The sequence below is a fragment of the Agelaius tricolor genome, unplaced genomic scaffold (genome assembly GCF_023055355.1).
Source record: "Agelaius tricolor isolate 1412-34295 unplaced genomic scaffold, bAgeTri1.0.p SCAF_40, whole genome shotgun sequence".
Classification (NCBI taxonomy): Eukaryota; Metazoa; Chordata; class Aves; order Passeriformes; family Icteridae; genus Agelaius; species Agelaius tricolor.
In genome coordinates this window covers 5,004,632-5,022,481 of record NW_027269300.1, presented here as the reverse complement: position 1 = coordinate 5,022,481, position 17,850 = coordinate 5,004,632, and positions in this window count along the sequence as shown.

The following is a 17,850-nucleotide window of genomic DNA, read 5'->3' as shown; positions in this document are numbered from 1 at the left end:
CTGTGGAGTATATTCCAAACCTGTACTGAAGCATGTAAGGGACAAGAGCCCGTAATAAAACTACTATGCTGGGTTCATCTGTTAAAAGCATTCCAGAATGGTTGAAATTATCAATCACATAATGTGGGATTAAAAAAAAAAAAAAGGAAAAAAGAAAAAAGAAGAAAACATAGAGAAAAAAATATTTTGAAGATGTTTTCCCATTCCCAGATGGCATAACAACTTTATTTCATTTTGTTCCTAAGACTGATTAATAGCTTATGAAGTGTTTTACAATTGAGAGTGAGAGTGTTCACACTAACCGTACAATTTGGATGGATCTCTTTTACTTTGCACAGCAGCAGATACGGTTTAGCACTCCACAGCTCAGTCCCCAAAAGTGAATGGGTGTGGCAGATTTAACCTAACTGGCCAGTCCACCAGAATGCTTAATTCTCTTGGAAAATGCTTTGCTCTATCTCATTATCTGGACATGTCTCTCTAGCTCCGCTTTGAGCTCCTTGATCTTTCATCGACAGGATGAGATCCAATTTAGCTTAGCAAGGACATAGCCTTTCAAAACCACATCTTTTATCTTCTGCATTCATCCAAGTACATTTCTACTGCAGGGAACCCTGTGGAAGATCCTAGTTGTTTTGTTTCTCAGATAGTTGTTGCATAAAAGAGCTCTTCTTTTAATTTTTTCCCTGCTAAAGGATAGGCTCTGTACTTAACTGATTGTGATGCTAACTCATTATCATCTATTCTTCAGTCGTACAGAGTAGGCAGCAAAGTTTTCTTCTGAAGACATTCATTTAAGGAGAAATGCTGAAGGTCTGACTTTACTTGCAAAGGTCACTGATTGACCGGTTGCAAAATTGTTAAGTCTAGTAAGAGCAGGAAAAGTGTGCTGTTGCTGTGCCTGTAAATGTCGTGTCAGCTGCTGTTGGGATAAAAAGCATGAGCATAAGAAAACATGGATAGAAAAGAAATTTGTTGTGATTTCTGCACAAGAGGAAGTATGAAGCACTTATTTCAGTGGCTAAGACAGTATCATCATTGGGCCAGTTCTCTTCAACATCTTTTGAACAACCTGGACACAGCACTTGAAGGAATATTAAGAAAGTTTGCCAAAGACACTAAATTGGGAGGAGCTGTGAGCTAACTCCCTTGAGGGCACAGAGACCTTGCAGAGAGATCTTGCCAAATAGGAGAGATGGGCAATTCTTGCTGGCCGGGAGTCTATGCACAAATCACAAAAGGGGCGGGACTGCTGGGGACGGCGTCTCAAGCTGGTTTTTTTCCAGCATCAGTCTCATTACATGGTGATGACAATGGGAAGCTGCCAGCAGCTCACGTCCCCAGCAGCAGACAAAGAACTTAATGTTACAACTGACTTGAAAAGTTTTTTGACCAATCACACAAAGCAAAAGCATATTGACAGTACTTCTATCCAATCACTATAAAGACATGTACCTGGGCTTAGAACAATGCTCGCTTCTTTCGAATAAAAGACCTGCTTGTAAGCCTTAAGATACAATGCACAGAGCTCCATTATTAAGCTTAGAACTACCTAACATCGCGCTAGATATACTTTGCTGTAGCTTAGGGAGTTATTCTAGACAAGCATTAATACACAGACCATTGTTCCATTTGTCCTTACTTTTCTACTTCTCATCTAATTTTTCTGCTGACAAACCTTATGACTACTGCTTAGCTCCAATGACAGTTCTGCTGTCTCTGAGGCCTGCCTTTTGCAGCTTTCCCAAACCCCTCTGTTTTTGAGGATTCCCACAGGCAATCGCCAACCAGATGGAGTGGAACAAGGGCAAGTGCTGGATTCAGCACCTGCAACTGGGCAATCCTGGTGGGTGTATAGACTGGGGAGGGAGCAAGAGGCTGGGAGAAGCACTGCAGAAAGGGATCCAGGCTCCTGGCCAATGGCAAGCTGAATGTGCATCAGCAGTGCCCTGGCAGCCAGGAGGGCCAAGCCTGTCCTGGGGTGCATCAGGCACAGCATCACCAGCTGGGCAAGGGAGGGGATTGTCTTGCTCTGCTCTGCTCTGCTCTGCTCTGCTCTTCTCTTCTCTGCTCTGCTCTGCTCTGGGGCGGAATCACCTTGGTATTAGAAAGTCCTCAAATGAGGTCTACAAAGACAGGACTCAAAGAAATGGCATGCAGCTGAGTCAGGGGAGGTTTAGGTCGGGTATCAGGAAAAAGTTTTTAACCCGAGAATGGCTGGGCACTGGAAGAGTCTCTCCAGGGAGTGGTCACACCATCACAACTGTCTGAGTTTGGGAGTTCAAGGATGGCCCCAGGCAGGGCCAGGAGTTGGACTGATGATGATCCTGATGGGGTCCTTCCAATTCAACAGATTCAACGACTCAATGGTTCTGTCCTGGCCACTCAAGGTATATTGCTTGGTCTCATCAGATTTTGATCTGCTCTTGTTGTTGGTCAGACTTTGTCCCTAGTGGCTAATGATATTTATCACAAAAGACAAAGTGCCTTTTCTCAATTTTCTCAAGCAATTGGAACATGCGCCTTAGAATCCTAAAAAAGTCTTTTCTTTGAAACAACACTGTAGTGTTTTTCACTGCCCAGTAGTCTTTCCAGATCTTAAGGAGAAAGAAGGCAAAATGAGGGGACGTATTACAATGAATGATTGTCAGTTTTCCGGTTCTTTAGCAGTATATTTGTACTTCCACTATTCTTTTCTGTAAAATCATGGTTTTCTATAGTATCCAATTTTCTAGCAAGACACATTTCTGCAACTGAGCCCATCAGTCTTTGTGAAAAGATCTTGTCAAAAGTACAAAACATATGAATAGGCAGTGACAAGTGAGGGAAAAAAGGAGTATGAGAAGCAGCTGCATGATACTAAAGTGAGACAAGAAGGAGGAGAAGGTGCTCCAGTTGACAGAGCAAAGAATCCCCCACAGTCCCTGGAGGACATCATCATCAAGCAGGTTGTCTCCCAGCAGTCCCTGGAGAACCGTGGAGGAACACAATGGAGCTCGTGGGGAGCTCCATGCCACAGCAGGTGACTGTGCCTTGAAGGAAGCTGCAGCTTGTGGAGGGAGAGAGGGCCAGAAAAGCATCCTTGACCTCTTGGAAGAGTGGAAGAGTACGTGCAAATCTTCAACAGCTGCTAACTCTAATCTATTCTCTTTCCACTTCTTGTCTTAGGTAAGTAAGAAGACAAGCCAAGAATTAGAAGCCTAAATTCTTTTGCTTGAGGCTGCCATTCTTTCTGCCATTCTCTTCAAATTTAGTTTGAAGTAAAACTGATGATAAAGTTCTTAAGGCTTGATGTTCAGGCTTTTCAGAAAATAGGGAGTGCAAATAACTCTTGTCACTGTCATTTTTTTCAGAGAAGGAAAAAAGGGAAATTACTGGTTTTCAAGGACTTACGGAAATCCATGGGTAACGGTGGTGAGACTGAAGAGTTTACTTAATCTGAAAAGAGAATGTCGTGGAGCTACCTCAGCTCTGTACAAGTGTTTTTACCAGGAAGTCTAGACTTTTAAACAAACTAAGGACACAATAGTTCTCTCTGGGAATATTTTAGTATGTATAGTACATTCATCTTTAAATAGTTCTATCATCTGTTTGACAGTTATGACTTGGGCTTTAATTTTGATGTGAAAAGAAATATTTGTGATTCAGATCATTTCCATTTCTGAAGCATTTCAGTTGTTGACTGTTTTTGCTGTCTCCTGAGGGCGGGAAAATAGTCTTTGTACCAATACTGAAACAAACTAGATGGAAAAATTTGTTTTCCTCATTCTTTTCTGTCTATTTGAACAGGCACAGCAGCAAGACCACTGCTATGAGTCTGAGTGGCCCTTCCACTCCAGGATGACAAACTTGTAGTGGCTAGTATGTTATCTGCACCCATTTCTGATGCCGGCTGTTAACTGTTGTGCAGAAAGATCTGTCAACCTATTTCCCAGGAAGACACTTCTGAATTGCTTCACTTGTCTCTGAAGCAGAGAACTAAGTTGGCACTCCATTTCTGAGATCTTGCTGTGTTAGCCCCCAAACCCATTTCTTTCAAATGCCTTTTACTTTCAACCCAAGCACTTCATTACTTCATGATGTAATCTCTTGTTCTTCATGTTCGGGGGATTGTTTTAGACTGATAAGAACATATTGCAGTAAGCAGGTAGAACATCTATCTTAAGCAGTATCCATCACTTGGCTTTGGTTCATGTATCATAACATCTGCAAGGCATGTCATTTACAATCAATGGATGGGCTGGGGTAACGGGCCACAGGTTTAGGAATCTTTCTCCAATTAATTTTGCGTTAAAATTTAGCTCTTATCATTTCAATTGGGTCTTTATTAAAACAATCATCTATTTATTACCTGGACCACAATGACCAGTGTACCTGTACCACAGTCAACAGTGGCTGAGCATCCTACAGCAATTCCAAGAAGAAGAATGGTCTGAGCCCCCAGTGCAGCACAAGAAGTCTGTCATCAAGCCAGAGTCCCGCAGGCATTTTCTCAGCCTGGAGAAGAGCAGACTCCGGGCAAATTGTTAGAGCAGCTCTCCAGTAGCTGAAGACAGCCTACCAGAAGGAGGCAGGTGAGCTACACAAGGGCACGGAGCGATAGGAAAAGTGTGGATGGCTTTAAAACCTGAAGAGGATAGGTTTCCTTTGGCTATTGGGAAGAAATTCCTTGCCAAGATGGTTGTGAGACACTAGAACATGTTGTGGGTGACCAATTCCTGGAAGTGATCAAGGCCAGCTTGAATGGGTCTTTGAGCTTAAGGCGCTCTAGTGGAAGGTGTCCCTGACAATGACATGCTGGGGAGGACGTAGGTGAATTTAAGGTCCCTTCCAAAGCCAACCATTCCATTATTCTATGGTAATCATTCTGTACAGTAGCAGTAAGAAGTTGAAGCTAGAAATAACATAGTAATGCTGAGAAACTGCTATCCAAGGAGTTGAACTGTTTGGGTCTCACATTTATGTGCCATTTAGCAATACTATATCTAATATCTACTCCTCGCTCTTTATCATACACGCAAGTATTTTATCATTAACGTTTCTGACATTTGGGAATTTTCTTCCCTTCTCTTTCTTTCTTTCTTTCTTTTTCTTTCTTTCTTTCTTTCTTTCTTTGTTTCTTTCATTCTTTCTCTTTCTTTCTTTCTTTCTTTCTTTCTTTCTTTCTTTCTTTCTTCTTTCTTTCTTTCTTTCTTTTCTTTCTTTCCCCCACTTCCTTCTTTCACTGCCTTCCTTCCATTATGTCCTTCTTTCTGCCAAGTCCTTCTGCCACTTCCTTCCCTCCCTCCCTCCACTTTGATGTTAATTTGCAAACTGTCAAGTAGTTACAGGAAATTACTCTTCTTAAATATCATTTTGAAGCTTAGAAATGAATAACAAAATTGTGTCAAAACAGGGCATTTAAAAGCCATCTGAAAGTGAGAACTAGCTATTGAAAAGTCAAAAATACAAAAATGAAATGATGGAGTGGATGGTTTTAAGGGATATTCTTTGTATGGCTTTGATACAAAGGAGGATCTCAATTTTTACACCTTCTAAAAACACTTCTTGAAACTTACTACTTTCCGTGACAAAAATATTTCCAAAACATGGAAATTGATTTTTGCAGATGAAAATATCATCTCCCAAATAGTCATCATCAAGTCCAAGAATTACCTTGCTTTTACATAGTAAGCTTTATGGAGATTTCTATTCTCACACAAACAAAGAAGAATCTCTCAAATGACTAGAAAATTTTTAAAAGCAAAATAACCTTTAAGAAAAAAGATCCAAAAAAGAGCAGGGAATTATATACGTCCACACTTGTTACATGTTGGTTACTAATATTGGCTCTAGTTTGTTGGCGAGTACACTTCCCATTCACGCACACAGACACCCCTCTTCCTCCTGCACACAGATGTGTGCTATTGGGTCTCAAAGAATGGACTATTTTCTCTTAGATAGGTTTTGGTTCTCAAAGTCAAAGCGTAGTCTTCCTGGCTCTATTACCAGGATTTTGTTCCGGGAAGGGAATGTGCTTGTGCCTGTTAGAAATGGGGAGGAGGGGACAGAAAGCAAAGCCATTTGAAGACAACCTGCAGCATAACTAACAAAGAAGGGTGCTTCTTGACTGCACAGCAAAAGAAATATCGGGAGTAAAATGGAGGAAAACTTGAGGTGCTGATAGAGTTTCTCCTTGTGACAGCTTTCAAACGTACAGAAAACAGCACTTCCTCATTCTCCTGCCTTTTCAATTCACATGAACATTGGAAGAAAAGGGGTTTTGGACAACTTTCTTTTGCTTCTTGCTAAACACTCTGCTGACACTCCGTGCAACTTCCAGAAAAAGATCAAGGATGCTTTTTGTACTGGGACAATTTCTCCTTGCGAGACATAGTAGAAAAGCTTTTTGCTAAGATGTAGGCCACAAGAGAAGCAGATTCAGAGATACGGAGCTCTCCGAAGGTAGGGGCCGCTCCCGGGCGTCTTTCTGCAGAAGCCGTGCTCGGGATCGCACCGCGACCGGCACAATGCTCTGTGTGCAAAGAAGCGGCTTCTTCGCCTCCGGGAGACGGAGACCGCGGCCGCCTCTTTAAAAGCCAAGAAAAAAGTCGCACAACATGGGGATTGTGTGTGCAGCTCTCAAACTTAAAGAAAACAGTACCTTACCTCTCTCCTGCCTTTTCCATTCACATTACCATTCAAAAAGAAGGAGTTTTGGACAACTTTCTTTTGCTTCTTCCTAAACACTCTGCAGACCTCCGTGCAACTTCTAGAACAAGAGCGGAGATGCTTTCCGTACGGGCACAGTTTGTCCTGGCAAGACATAGTAAAAAAGCTTTTTGCTCAGTTTTATGCGACGAGAGAGGCAGAAGGCAGAGTAAAGAGCTCTCCGAAACTAAGCCCCCTGCCAGGGCGTCTTTCGTCAGAAGCCGCTCTCCAGAGAACACCGCCACCGGCACAATGCTCTGTGCGCAAAGAAGCCGCTTCTTCGCCTCCGGGAGACGGAGAGAGCGGCACCCTCCGAAAGGCTAAGAACCAAGCCGCCTAATACCAGCAAAACCTGAGCACCTTTCAAACAAATAGAAAAGACTACTTTACCACTCTCCTGACTTTTCCATTCACAGAATAATCAAATAAAAAGAGTTTTCGACAACTATCTTTTCCTTCTAATTAAACAGTTCGAATAGCTATGTGCATTTTTTAGAAAAAGATCTGGGATGTTTTGTGTACTGGCACAATTTCTCCTTGGAAGATATGGTGGAAAAGCTTTTTGCTAAGTGTTGAGCGGCAAGAGACGCAGAAGACGCAGATACGCAGCTCTCCGAAGCTAAGTGCCGGTCCCGGGCATCTTTCGGCAGAAGCCGCTCTCCGAAATGCACCGCGACCCAAACAATGCTCTGTGCGCAAAGAAGCCGCTTCTTCGCCTCCGGGAGACTCGGCCAGTGGCAGCTTCCCAAAGGCGAAGATGCAAGATGCACCACACAAGCACATTGTGGGCAGCATTCAGACTTAGAGAAAACAGTATTTTACCACTCTCCTGCCTTTTCCATTGTTATATTCGAAAGGAAGGAGTTTTGGACAGCGAACTTTTCCTTCTTGCAAAACTCTTTTCAGACCTCCGTGCAAGTTTAGAACATGATTTTGGATATTTTATTTACTGGCAGTGTTTCTCTTTGCAAGATATGGTGGAAAAGTTTCTGCTGAGTGTTGAGCAGCAAGACACGCAGAAGACGCAGATACGCAGCTCTCCGAAGCTAAGTGCCGGTCCCCGGCTTCTTTCGGCACAAGCCGCGCTTAGGTGCTCACTGCGACCGGCCCAATGTTCTGTGTGCGAAGAAGCCGCTTCTTCGCCTCCGGTACACTCGGCGAGCGGCAGCTTCCCAAAGGCGAAGATGCAAGCCGCACCACACAAGCACATTGTGGGCAGCATTCAGACTTCGAGAAAACAGTACTTTACTACTCTCCTGCCTTTTCCATTGTTCTTATATTCGAAAGAAACGAGTTTTGGACAGCTATCTTTTCCTTCTGCAAAACTCTTTTCAGACCTCCGTGCAAGTTTAGAACATGATTTTGGATGTTTTATTTACTGGCAGAGTTTCTCTTTGCAAGATATGGGGGAAAAGCTTTTTGCTAAGTGTTGAGCGGCAAGACACGCAGAAGACGCAGATACGCAGCTCTCCGAAGCTAAGTGCCGGTCCCCGGCTTCTTTCGGCACAAGCCGCTCTTCGAAAAGCACTGCGACCCAAACAATGCTCTGTGCGCAAAGAAGCCGCTTCTTCGCCTCCGGGACACTCGGCGAGCGGCAGCTTCCCAAAGGCGAAGATGCAAGCCGCACCACGCAGGCACAGTGTGGGCAGCATCCAGACTTAGAGAAAACAGTATTTTACCACTCTCCTGCCTTTTCCATTGTTCTTATATTCGAAAGGAACGAGTTTTGGACAACTAGCTTTCCTTCTTGCAAAACTCTTTTCAGACCTCCGTGCAAGTTTAGAACATGATTTTGGATGTTTTCTATACTGAGAGTTTCTCTTTGCAAGATATGGTGGAAAAAAGCTTTTTGCTGAGTGTTGAGCGGCAAGACACGCAGAAGACGCAGATAGGGAGCTCTCCGAAGCTAAGTGCCGGTCCCCGGCTTCTTTCGGCACAAACCGCCCTCAGGAGCTCCCTGCGCTCGGCATAATGTTGTGCGCAAAGAAGCCGCTTCTTCGCCTCCGGGAGACGGAGAGTGCGGCAGCTTCCCAAAGGCGAAGATGCAAGCCGCACCACGCAGGCACAGTGTGGGCTGCATCCAGACTTAGAGAAAACAGTATTTTACCACCCTCCTGCCTTTTCCATTGTTATTATATTCGAAAGGAACGAGTTCTGCACAACTATCTTTTCCGTATTGCAAAACACTTTTCAGACCTCTGTACAAGCTTTAGAACATGATTTTGGATGTTTCATTTACTGGCAGTGTTTCTCTTTGCAAGATATGGTGAAAAAGCTTTTTGCTGAGTGTTGAGCGGCAAGACACGCAGAAGACGCAGATACGCAGCTCTCCGAAGCTAAGTGCCGGTCCCCGGCTTCTTTCGGCACAAGCCGCGCTTAGGTGCTCACTGCGACCGACCCAATGCTCTGTGTGCGAAGAAGCCGCTTCTTCGCCTCCGGTAGACTCGGCGAGCGGCAGCTTCCCAAAGGCGAAGATGCAAGCCGCACCACACAAGCACATTGTGGGCAGCATTCAGACTTCGAGAAAACAGTACTTTACTACTCTCCTGCCTTTTCCATTGTTCTTATATTCGAAAGAAACGAGTTTTGGACAGCTATCTTTTCCTTCTGCAAAACTCTTTTCAGACCTCTGTACAAGCTTTAGAACATGATTTTGGATGTTTTATTTACTGGCAGAGTTTCTCTTTGCAAGATATGGGGGAAAAGCTTTTTGCTGAGTGTTGAGCGGCAAGACACGCAGAAGACGCAGATACGCAGCTCTCCGAAGCTAAGTGCCGGTCCCCGGCTTCTTTCGGCACAAGCCGCTCTTCGAAAAGCACTGCGACCCAAACAATGCTCTGTGCGCAAAGAAGCCGCTTCTTCGCCTCCGGGACACTCGGCGAGCGGCAGCTTCCCAAAGGCGAAGATGCAAGTTGCACCACACAGCAACAGTGTGGGCTGCATCCAGACTTAGAGAAAACAGTATTTTACCACTCTCCTGCCTTTTCCATTGTTTTTATATTCGAAAGGAACGAGTTCTGCACAACTATCTTTTCCGTATTGCAAAACACTTTTCAGACCTCTGTACAAGCTTTAGAACATGATTTTGGATGTTTCATTTACTGGCAGTGTTTCTCTTTGCAAGATATGGTGAAAAAGCTTTTTGCTGAGTGTTGAGCGGCAAGAGACGCAGAAGACGCAGATACGCAGCTCTCCGAAGCTAAGTGCCGGTCCCCGGCTTCTTTCGGCACAAGCCGCGCTTAGGTGCTCACTGCGACCGACCCAATGCTCTGTGTGCGAAGAAGCCGCTTCTTCGCCTCCGGGAGACGGAGAGAGCGGCAGCTTCCCGAAAGCGAAGGTGCAAGTCGCACCACACAAGCACATTGTGGGCAGCATTCAGACTTAGAGAAAACAGTATTTTACCACTCTCCTGCCTTTTCCATTGTTATTATATTCGAAAGGAACGAGTTCTGCACAACTATCTTTTCCGTATTGCAAAACTCTTTTCAGACCTCCGTGCAAGTTTAGAACATGATTTTGGATGTTTTATTTACTGGCAGAGTTTCTCTTTGCAAGATATGGGGGAAAAGCTTTTTGCTAAGTGTTGAGCGGCAAGACACGCAGAAGACGCAGATACGCAGCTCTCCGAAGCTAAGTGCCGGTCCCCGGCTTCTTTCGGCACAAGCCGCGCTTAGGTGCTCACTGCGACCGGCCCAATGTTCTGTGCGCAAAGAAGTCGCTTCTTCGCCTCCGGTAGACTCGGCGAGCGGCAGCTTCCCAAAGGCGAAGATACAAGTCGCACCACACAGCAACAGTGTGGGCAGCATTCAGACTTAGAGAAAACAGTATTTTACCACTCTCCTGCCTTTTCCGTTGTTATTATATTCGAAAGGAACGAGTTCTGCACAACTATCTTTTCCGTATTGCAAAACTCTTTTCAGACCTCTGTACAAGCTTTAGAACATGATTTTGGATGTTTCATTTACTGGCAGTGTTTCTCTTTGCAAGATATGGTGGAAAAGCTTTTTGCTGAGTGTTGAGCGGCAAGACACGCAGAAGACGCAGATACGCAGCTCTCCGAAGCTAAGTGCCGGTCCCCGGCTTCTTTCGGCACAAGCCGCTCTTAGGTGCTCACCGCGACGCAAGCAATGCTCTGTGTGCGAAGAAGCCGCTTCTTCGCCTCCGGGAGACTCGGCTAGCAGCAGCTTTCGAAACGCGAAAAACAAATATTAACACCACCGGCATTGTGTCCCGGGCGTCTTTCGGCACAAGCGCCGCACCGGAGCGTACCGCCCCTGGCACAATGCTCTGTGCGCGAAGAACTCGATTCTTCGCATCCCGGGATCTGAAAGAAGAAGCATAAGCTTTAGACGCCCTTGCCTCAATTGTGTACAGGTTTGGGCGCTCCTCTCGATTAATTGTGCCATTCCTGACAGCAGGTGTCGCTGTTGGTCAAGCTTCGAGTATGCTTAAGAAGTTGCGATGCTGGGTGGTCAAACAACTCAAGGTAAGATCAGCGATTTTAAATCAGGTTCTCACTGGTGTAGATACCATTAGTCATTGCACACTGCAAAATAAAGCTGCTCTAGCTTTCTTGTTAGCACATGGGCAAGAGTGTGAGGATTTTGAAGGAATGTGTTTTTTGAACCTCTCTAACCCTTCTGCAGTCATTCACTGGAAACTCAAACAAGGACAAGATAACATGAAGAAATTGATTGGGAATGAGAGGGTTACGCATGAATGGTTTGAGAGATGGGAAACAACTCGATGGTTGGAAGATCTTGTCAAGGGAACTTTGTTGTTACTAGTAGTCATTATTAGATTGCTTCTTGTTATTCCATGCATCATGAAACTGGTGAGCCTCTTGGAAGTAAATACAGTGCAAAGGGTTTAGCTGGTGCAAGACGAAGAAGGGGGAAATTGTAGCAATGTAGCTGAAGCTCTTAGACTAAAGGGTGCACCAGCCATCCAGCTGGAATATGTTCTTCTCAGAATTTTCTCAGAGCCCTCTGGAATTCATCAAGGTTACTACGACATAAGCCGTGCTAAAAGAAGAAAGAGAAGTTGAGAAACCAAATTCCAAGACTACAAGAACTCGATAACGGGGGGCAGCAAAGCGCCTGGACTGTAACCAAACGTATCTTCTGAGAGGTACACACAGAATGTGTGGACATAACAAAGGCACCAAGATAAAAATGCGGGCCTAGCGTGTGCAGAGATTTAGAATGTGGAAGTGCATCATGTCAACAATCAATGGCTTCTGCTTAATCCTCTCGCTCCGTTGTCCTGGAGTCCTGAATTTCCCACAAGGAAAGCCCTACTAAAAGGGCTCTGATTTTAATGATAGTTGCTGTCTAGACGATGAATAATGGGAAGAGTTCTTTCAAATCCTTCCCTCGCTGACATCTGTAAGTTTCATCTTTTCCTGATTGTACTGGTGGCTATACATTAGTTATGACTAGAAAGGAATGAGTTTTAGGGATATGTGGCAAGGAAATTGGTAGCTCTGCTTCCATTTCCATTGTCTAAGAAGAATTCTGGTTAGTTTTGGACTTTTCATAGACCTCTGACTAGATTGCATTTGTCTTTGATTGAGCCCGTAAATTTTAGGCTACTAGGCTTGACCAATGAATAGAAAAGGGAAAGTCACACAGCTTAGGTGGTTCTCTTGTCAACAACTTCTCAATAGTAGGGCGATTTCTGTCCTCAAGTTTGTTACTTCAGCTAGCAGATTATGCTCACTCCAAAAGAAGGTGAGAAGTTTGCTACCCTAAATGGTCCGAGAATTCTTCCTGCTTCTTGGTGACTCTTTTGTATGACTGGATTCTGTATTATTGGAGTTTGTTATAAAAAGTTGGATTAAATTGCGTGCGTCCGCTCTTGGGGGAAACAGCCAATAACATCTAGGCTTTTATCGCCCTGAGACTGTCTGAACGGACCGGACGCTTTAAACACAGTAATTCCTGCTAGTTCCAATTCCATTTTTAGACTCGACAAACCGAATGGTAAACCTGCACCAGTAGGGAGGGACATTGGACTTTCTCCTTTTTAGAGAGAAACTAATGAAAAAGTTTCAGCAGAATCATAGCAGGCTGTAAAATAAGAAAAGCATCATGAAAAGAGGCCAATCCTATCCTCTTAGCTATGGCTAGTTGTGATTGGACATGAATGAAATGTGTCAACTCTGTGTTCCTGGGTATCACATCAGTAACAGCTACTTCAACTGCTGTAGTTGTCTCCTAAAGCTAAGAACAGAATCCAAAGAATTGTGATTCCATGGTCCCAATTCACCCTGTGATGGTGACAGGTGAAAAAGGAGTGGAAGGTGCACGGGGAAATTAACTTGAATGGCCTATCTAAATCAGCAGCCACTGATTTCCTGAAAACTTCAACAGGTCAGTTGACCTGTTGGGATTCTTTTAATCCATGGTCATGTTTTTCTTGGGATTCTTGTAACCTTTCCCCATTCGTTCAGCCTTTGCCCTCAAGCCTTTGCTGACATTTCAAGTATCTCGACAAGCTGGAAATGTGTTGTCTTTCTTTATCATGGCATAATTCCCTTCAAAGGCTTGTTTGCCTCAAGTCTTATTTTTGCTGGTTTTCTGCTAGTTCATTGTCAGAGGGCAGCAGGTGCTTTGTAAGAGCAAGTACACAATCCTATAGCTTGCTTTTCTTTTGATTTGGCCTGTCTAGAAAACTGAATGACTGAACATTTCCAACAGAATTTTCTCTCCCCATTATGTTTCACCGGAAGGGCAGATGCAAATCATCTACTTAAACTCTTGGCACGGAAGAAAATAGTGGTTTGCTGCTGCATATAGGTAGAAGCTTACAAAAGGAAGGCCTTGGGCTGAGGCCCGATACTTTGGCTAAGTAGAAAAGGACTATGGGAAGGTGAGGCCACTGAATCAGAGGTAGATCAACAAGTTCTAGAATGGTCACGTGTTCACGGCGTGGTGTATGATGGTTGGTTGAATGAATTTTGTTATGGCTTAAAGCTGTGGAACTGATAAAGGCCTGAGTGCTTCAAAAGCCTGGTTTTTGCAAAAAAGCAACTCTCCTCTGCACCTGCCTGGGGACTCTGCATCACTAGGGACCCTCACTCCCAGTCTGCCAAGGAGATGATCAGTAGGAATGTTGCAGAGCTGCTGTGTCCATATGAACGGAATGGCAAAGAGTGAAGCGGTGGGTATTTTTGGGCTTTAATACAATGCTGCTGCATTGGTGCCAGTTTAGTCGGTTTTCCATCAGTGGCCTTTCTGTCTAGAAGTACACTGCCCAGAGTCTTTCTAGCATGTGATGCCATTTCCTTCCTGTTGTTTTAATACCTTCCTTCAGTTGAAAGGATGATACAATCTTTACATTTTGAAGATCCCTGTTAGGAAACACTATGCCAGAGGAGTCATTGCTCCCTTTTCTTCTGCCTCCTTTGTAATTTTCAGAGACTCATTTCAAATTTCTGCTAATGTCGAGAAGAATACTGAGACTACTCAGCAGGGTTGAGGCTCTCAGCTGCTTTCCTCTTTCATACTGCTTCATACTGCATGTGACTTAATGGCCTGGTTTTGTCATCCGCATTTTGCTGTGATCTGTGAACACAAAAAGAAGTCTTTGTTTTTTGCAAGAACTACCCCTAGGAGGATTTGTGTTCCTTTTGATTTCTACGGTGTTAGCCCTGTTGCAGAAAAAAAGGAGAATGTACCCTCTTCTTGTGCTCTCATTCCCTCCTCTCTGCTTTGTCCTAGTTAATCTACTGCCATGACTCATTTGGCATCATCTCATAGTGCAAATTCTGCACAGTTGCATGGACTTACAAATGCCAGTTGCCAAGGAGCTAATATAACCATTCAAAGATTAAAGAATTGTAGGGCTGGGCAAGTTCAGCTGCTGAAACTGTAAGTGGTTAAGTCATGCCATATTAAAGAGACAGAGCAAAGCAGTTCATCTAGGATTTTGAACTGGACACCTCCGAGAATAACAGCTTGACAGCAATGACACAGCCATCTTCCTAGCTGTATTCCAGAAAGAGAAAAGGGACACCTTCAATGGTTAAGATGTTTGGCATGAGAAAACAGCAAGAAATGTAGCCCAAAATACTTGAGCCAGATCAAGTGCGTTTTTCTCGTGAGAATTTTGCAGTTGTTCTTTCTTGTCTGTGCCTTTACTTTTCACAGAAGACAGGGAGGGCGTTTAATTATTATTGTTCTTTTGTTTTCTATTCTTGGCCTCCCTCTTTCCACCTGCCATTAACAATTTTGCCTTTCTTGACTGGCTTGTCTTTCTTTACTTCTAGAAGGTTACATGAGGTCCTCCAACCTTGTCATAAACATTCGCAGACAGTGGAAAGGAGTAGAAGGTACATCTAAATGCACAAAACAGACCCAGAAAAATAGAGGTTTTTTACAGTCTTCTGTGAGAACAAGATATCTTTGAACTGAGTAATGCTTTAACTTTTAGTCCACTCATTACTATTATTACAAGTGTTTGGCCTTTAGTACATAGCCTTTGAAATCATCCAGCCCAATATTTTTGGCTAATTTTGTTTTAGTTCTCTCGGGGACTTTGTTTCTTAAGGAATAGTCCAGAGCGAGAGCGTCCACGCTTAAGTTATGCTGCCATAATAAAAGCGTCGTAAATTCTGGTACAGTTTGTGCTGGTAATAGGTCTAGGAAAGAAAGGTTTTACATCTTTTTTGACTTTCAAATGTAACCATTATTTGAAACAGTTAAGAGTCGGGCTTTCCCCCCCTCCAAAATACTTCTCTCTGGAATGTTACTCAGGGATTACACATAAAAGCTCACCCCGTAAAATATGTTGCGGATAATCTGCAGTAAGCGCAGCTTAGCAGCTAGAGATGATTATGTGGGTTAAATGACATTCCTTCCTTCTGCGGTGATGGAAACTCTGTCTACGCAGACATACTCAACAAAAGTTACCATGGCTTAGCTCCTCTCCTCAACTTCATGTGCATTTTAAAACTTTCCAAGAAGGTGAATTCAAGCTCCTTCATTGCTCTGTGCTGGAGTCCCAAGAAAATATCAGTGTGCTTTTTGTCCTTTACAGCTGTCATTGCTTAGCTCTTGAACATGAGACTCTCTCATGACTGATGAAAGTTGTCTAGTTAAGAGTGGGTCAAAGACACGCTCCTGCTCTAGAAGGAGATGAGAAGGTTTCTGCAGTCTTTGTCATCTCTACTGCTTGTGATTTCTATACAAAACCAGTGGGAAGTTTTCTGAAGGCAGTCCAGAAGCTGGCAAGATGGACAGCTTACAACCAAACACTTGCTGCACTGCTACCACGGTGATACCAGGAAGGACTTAAAAAATTTAAACGGGCAAACAAAGCAGTTGGAAGGAAAAGAACATTAACCATTATTCCATGCTTCTAATATATCCTCCTTTAAGTCATCATTTTCATGCCGTTTAACGGCTTGCCTTGGTATCCCTCAAAAGGAAATCTGAGACAGAGTAAGCTTTTGAATGCAGTAGATGTGACACGTGCAGGCCAAGTTGCCTTTGTTGACATCAAATGCCAGTTATGCTTGAGCTACCCTTTGCTTAAGGTACTTCGCTTACACTAAGAATTTTACTCCTCATTGAGCAAATTTTGCTGTCATGATTGAGTAAATTTTATTCATGATAGAGTGAATGTTACTGTCACTCAGAATTTTACTGTCATGATTGGCATTGAAACTTTTCAAGGAAAGCTCTGGATAGCAATGTTTGTGAAAAAACAGTATTTTATCTCCTGTATTTGTGTGAAGCAGGTAAGCCTTTTGCTGTCACCAGTGTTGCTTACCCTTTCATGTCATATCCCTCTTCATATCCATATTCTGCTGAAGGCTTATTAATCTACTTTAAAATTGGCACGTGGAATAAGACTCCTTTTCCTTTTTGAAAGCTAATGTCATTTGACCTAGTGACAGTAAATAATTCATTAATTGTAAGTCCCCAGCTAGCATCTTTTACGCATATTCTAACCTTCCAAAGAAGTAACAAAAACACTCTCCAATACTTTGCTTTCTTAAGCACACAAAATGCTTCCCTCCTTTGCAGTTGGCATTGTAAAATGAACCACATCTCTGCAGTATTTTAACGTGCACCATATTTAACCAAGTAATTCAAAAGAAATAAAAAGCAGCCCCTTCGATTTGGAAATATTTTTGAATTGTTTTTGAATATACAAAACATCCCCTTACTGTACGCATTGCATGCAGATTTAATCGTCGTGAAAGCAAACCCTATGTTTCTGTTCGGATCGCAGGGTTTTCCAGTTTCCACAATTGTTCTTGGCACAGTTTTCTACTTATGTGACTGTTAGGACACTCACAGGTACTTCTAAGGTACTGTAGTAAGCGGAGAAGGAGGAGAGGTTGTGCCTTATTTCTGGCTTCCTTTGGTTTTCTTTTTGGTTTTCTTCCTCTTGCTCTTTTTCATGTCACCTTTCTAGATACTGTGATTTAGATTTGCAGTTTACTAAGCTGTGTTTTCTGTCTGGAATTCTTTGAAATTCCGAGAGGAACCCCACCGGTAAATATGCATCTTTTTATGATTTGCTAGCTACATAGAAAATCTTCCTGCTGCTCTAAAATGCTTTTATTGGATATGCATTTTTATCACCATTCCAATGAAAAGAAAAGTTCCTCTATTCACTGCTTTTGTACTGGATTCAGTTCAATGTGCGCTAACGGTGCAAAAAAGTCCCGCTGGAAGAAAGGATCTGCATACCAATTGACCAAGACACGTGCTACAAGGGTCTTGGAAAGGTTCAAAGTTTCTCTACCTTTCTGGCAGTCTGTCTTCACAGCAGGACTTGATGAGGGATTTTGCTGGCGTTTCTTTGACAGAAAGCAATAACAAAGCAAGCAAAATGGAGCAGCAGAAGGAGATAGCAGCAAAAGGTACATTATCCCCTCTGTTATTATCATTGTCGAAAGAGATTTTTTCTCGCCATGTTACATCAAATACCTTAGTAGAGCTAAAGACTAGAAAAACGCAGCTCTGTTCTGGTTCATTAAAAGCAAAGCCATCTGTGGACAGAAGTGCCCAGCGTGATGCTGGGAACTCCTAGCTGGTTTCAGTAAGCTGTCTGGAGAACGGCATTTTCGGTGGGCTTTACTAGTGTGTCTGTAAGGAAGGGGAGTTTATGTGCAGCTTTGAGCCCTGAGAGTGCCATAGGCAA